Source organism: Zingiber officinale, chromosome 5A (genome assembly GCF_018446385.1).
Source record: "Zingiber officinale cultivar Zhangliang chromosome 5A, Zo_v1.1, whole genome shotgun sequence".
NCBI classification, from domain to species: domain Eukaryota; kingdom Viridiplantae; phylum Streptophyta; class Magnoliopsida; order Zingiberales; family Zingiberaceae; genus Zingiber; species Zingiber officinale.
The window spans coordinates 63,259,191-63,264,184 of NC_055994.1; positions in this window are offsets into that span (position 1 = coordinate 63,259,191).

The window sequence follows — 4,994 nt, forward strand, 5'->3', positions numbered from 1 at the left end:
CATTAGATGAATCTAATCCTCTTGGTTCATCATATGAACCTAATCTCCATCTAATTGTCCTTAGTGTGTGACCCTATAGGTTCTTGTAACGTTGGCAATGCCCCTAAACCCATTTAGGAGCATAAGTAATGAGCGGTATCTAGCAACACATCATTACTACACAAGTTACAAGAATGTTGAGATCCAACATCACCTTGTGATTACTAATTGTGACTCCTCACAATATATGACAAGTGTCCTTCTATCCTAGACATCTAGATTGATCAATGTGAGGCATAGACCGTGTCATCCTCTGACCAATTTAAATCTTGAACTCCAAGTAGACTCACTAAATCAAATGAGCTCAATATCTCATATTGACTCATTTGGGCATGGCCATGCACTTCGTGGTCTCACTCTATCAAGAATATCGATGTCTCTCCCATCATATAGGAGGGATAGATCCCATCTACATCCCTCACATCCCTCTGCATAATTCGTTACATACCCAGTAATTGCCTTTATAGTCCACCCAGTTACGGGTGACGTTTGACGAAATCAAAGTACATAACTCCTTATGTAGGGAACCATGGTGACTTCAGGTCGAAGGACTAGTAGTCATAATAATAGTCACATGAGAAAGTATATGACACTCATATAACAATCCATGATACTTTCTCATGGCGGGTCATTCAGTATACATTCTCCAATGCATACCCATGTGTCAACTTGATATCTCTATATCAATGACTTGTGAGATCAAGTCATCGAGTTGACATACATGCTAGTCTTATTGCATTAACATTGTCCCTGAATGTTAATACTTGACTAGGAATGATTAAGAGAAGTGTTCCCTATATCATCTTACTATCGGTTCAACTAACCGATTGATATAGGTAAGAACCTTCTACTCAAGGACGCTATTATACTCAGTTTATTTCGCACCAATACAAGTAAGTATAATAACCAAAAACAAATGCCTTTATTTATATAAGAATATGATACAACAAGAACATAATACAATCATCAAATGATTGACTCTAGGGCTCTAACTAACAATCTCCCACTAGCACTAGTGTCAATCAGTGTAGGCTCTAAGCCCCAATGACCTAGTGTGACCATCATGCTTCCTCTGTGCCAAAGCCTTGGTCAAGGGATCTGCGATGTTAGCCTCTGTAGGTACTCTGCAAATCTTCACATCTCCTCTCTCGATAATCTCTCGAATGAGATGGAAGCGCCGTAGTATGTGTTTGGTCCGCTGGTGTGAGCGAGGTTCCTTAGTCTGTGCAATAGCTCCATTGTTGTCACAATAGAGCTCAATAGGGTCAGCTATACTAGGAATCACCCCAAGTTCAGTGAATAACTTGCGGATCCAAACTGCCTCCTTTGCTGCCTCTGATGCAGCAATGTACTCGGCCTCTGTCGTAGAATCAGCGATTGTGTCCTACTTCGAACTCTTCCATCTCACAGCACCACCATTAATGCAAAACACGAACCCTGACTATGATCGATAATCATCTTGATCGATCTGGAAGCTAGCATCACTGTAACCCTTTACATCTAGCTCATAATTGCCTCCATATATCATGAAATATTCTTTAGTACTTCTTAAGTACTTAAGAATATTTTTGACCGCTATCCAGTGACTTTCACCTGGATCTAACTAGTATCTACACGTCATGCTCAAAGCATACGAGACATCAGGATGACTACATAGCATGGCGTACATTATAGATCCTATGGCTGAGGCATAAGGGATCTGATCCATGCGGTCTCTCTCCTCTTTTAAAGAGGGACTTTGAGTCTTCGAAAAACTCACATCATGTGACATCGACAAAAATCCCTTTTTGGAGTTCTGCATGGCAAACCGAAGGAGTACCTTGTCAATATATGTACTCTGACTTCGGCTAAGCAATCTCTTAGATCTATCTCTATAGATCTGTATGCCTAGAATGTGAGATGCTTCACCTAAGTCCTTCATTGAGAAGCAATTCTCTAGCCAGGTCTTGACAGACTGAAGAAAAGGGATGCCCTTCCCAATGAGTAGTATGTCATCCACATACAATATGAGGAAGACAACTATGCCCCCTACAACCTTCTTGTAGACACAAGGTTCATCTTCATTTTTGATGAAACCAAACTGTTTGATCGCATCATCGAATCGAAGATTCTGTAGGATCGAAAAGAATTTAGATATCTCCACAATAGCATGATATTGTCCACTTTGGGCCTAAACCCTCATGGTTTTGCTCTTGGGCTCTCCCCAAAAGGCCTCATGCCAATGGAGATATCTTTCTCTTACAAACCCATGATCTTTTCCATATGTTTTCAATATGGGACTATGTTTGCAACCTTGCAACCCCAACAATCCCCCCCTCAAACAAAGGATCATGGGCTTCCCACGTCCGATCCTTGACCCACCAGGTCTTCCTGCCCCTCAGTCTACCCGACCTACTAGGACTTCCTGCCCCTCGGTCCACCCGACCTACTAGGACTTCCTGCCTGGTGTCTGGTCCTCTTGATCCGAACATAGGAGCCCCCACTTTCTTTGTTCGAGGTCAATATTGTACTCACATGGTTCAATCAGACCATAGCTCTTGTGCACAGTCGGCGGTTAAACCTTCTGGCAGTCCGGGCTCTGATACCAATTGTAGGATCGAAAAGAATTTAGATATCTCCACAATAGCATGATATTTTCCACTTTGGGCCTAAGCCCTCATGGTTTTGCTCTTGGGCTCTCCCCAAAAGGCCTCATGCCAATGGAGATATCTTTCTCTTATAAACTCATGATCTTTTCCATATGTTTTCAATATGGGACTATGTTTGCAACCTTGCAACCCCAACAGATTCCAACTCCGAGAAGCTTGCTTTAGTCCATAAATGGACCTATGCAGCTTGCATACACTGCTAGTATGCTGTGGATCTACAAAACCCTCAGGTTGTGTCATGTACACATCCTCGAGTAGGTTTCCATTCAGAAACGCGGTTTTGACATCCATCTGCCATATCTCATAGTCATGGTATGCTGCAATAGCAAGCATGATCCGAATGGATTTAAACATCGCTACTGGAGAAAGGTTTCATCATAGTCAATACCATGAATCTGCTTGAAACCTTTAGCTAACAAGCGACCCTTATAGATAAGTCCATCCATGTCTGTCTTTCTCTTAAATACCCACTTACACCCAATGGGTTTTACTCCTTCAGGTGGATCAACCAAAGTCCAAACTTGGTTGGTGTACATGGATTCCATCTCGGATCTCATGGCCTCTAGCCATTTCTCGGAATCTGGTCTCATCACAGCTCCCTGATAGGTGGTAGGCTCATCCTCTATGAGCACTACGTCATCATGGTCAGATAAGAGAAATGAGTATCTCTTAGGCTGACGACGTACCCTATCAGACCTGCGAAGAGGTATGTCTACTTGAACTGGTTGTTGTTCCTCAACTCTTTGTGGAACAACATCATCCACAACACTTTGTGGTTCCAGTTCAACTTCCATCGAGGCTTCAGTGCTATGGTCCGCATCTTGAACTTCTTCAAGATCGAACGTACTCCCACTAGTCTTTCTAGAAACAAAGTCCCTTTCTAGAAAGACCCCAGTCTTTGCCACAACTACCTTGTGCTGACTGGGAATGTAGAAGTAATAACCCTTAGTTTCCTTGGGATATCCAATAAAGTAGCACTTGTCGTATTTGAGTCCTAATTTGTGTGAGACTTGACGTCTAACGTAAGCCTCACAACCCCAAATCCTCATAAAAGACACCTGGGCATCTCTCCCAGTCCATATCCTATATGGTGTCTTTATTACGGCCTTGGATGGAACTCGGTTGAGTATAAAAGCTGCCGTGTCTAGAGCATAGCTCCAAAGAAATGTAGGAAGATCTGTGTGACTCATCATAGACCGTACCATATCTAATAGAGTACGGTTCCTCCTTTCGGATACACCATTCCACTGTGGTGTTCCAGGAGCAATGAGTTGGGATAGAATCCCACACTCAGCTAGATAGTCACGAAACTCATGGCTAAGGTATTCCCCACCTCGATCTGATCGATGTATCTTAAGACTCTTGCCAAGCTAGTTTTGTACTTCATTCTTGAATTCTTTGAACTTTTCAAAGGATTCAGACTTATGTGTCATCAAGTACACATAACCATATCTACTGAAGTCATTAGTTAATGTGATGAAATACCTATAACCGTCTCTAGCAGCGACATTGAAAGGGCCACATACATCACTATGTATAAGTCCAAACAAAACAGTCGCTCTTTCGCTGTTCCCACTAAAGGGAGTCTTGGTCATCTTGTCTAGTAGGCATGACTCGCACGTCTCATAAGATTCAAAATCAAATGAGTCCAGCAAACCATCCTTATGGAGCTGGGATAAGCGCTTGTGATTTATATGACCTAAGCGACAGTGTCAGAGATAGGTTTGATTCATGTCATTTGACTTGAATCTCTTGGTATTTATGTTATAGATAGGGCTTTCAAGGTCTAAAATGTAGAGTCTGTTCATCCGAGGTGCACTACAATAGAACATATCTTTTAAATAAACAGAATAACATTTATCCTTAATTATAAAAGAGAAACCTTTCTTGTCCAATTAAGAAACTGAAATTATGTTCTTAGTTAAAGCAGGCACATAACAGCATTTATCTAATTCTAATACAAGCCCAGAGGGCAAAGATAGATGATAAGTTCCTACAGCAACAACAGTAACCCGTGCTCCATTGCCTACTCATAGGTCCACCTCGCCCTTCACCAATGCCCTGCTATTTCTTAGCGCCTGCACATTAGTACAAATGTGAGAAGCACATCCGGTATCTAATACCCATGATGAAGAAATAGATAGATTAACTTCTATAACATATATACTTGAAGTGGAAGTCTCACTTCGTTTCTCCTTAAGATCTTCCAGATACACCTTGCAGTTCCTCTTCCAGTGCCCGGTCTGACCGCAGTGGAAGCAGGTAGCATCCTTCGCGACCCCTCCTTTAGGCTTCAGGGCCTTGCCT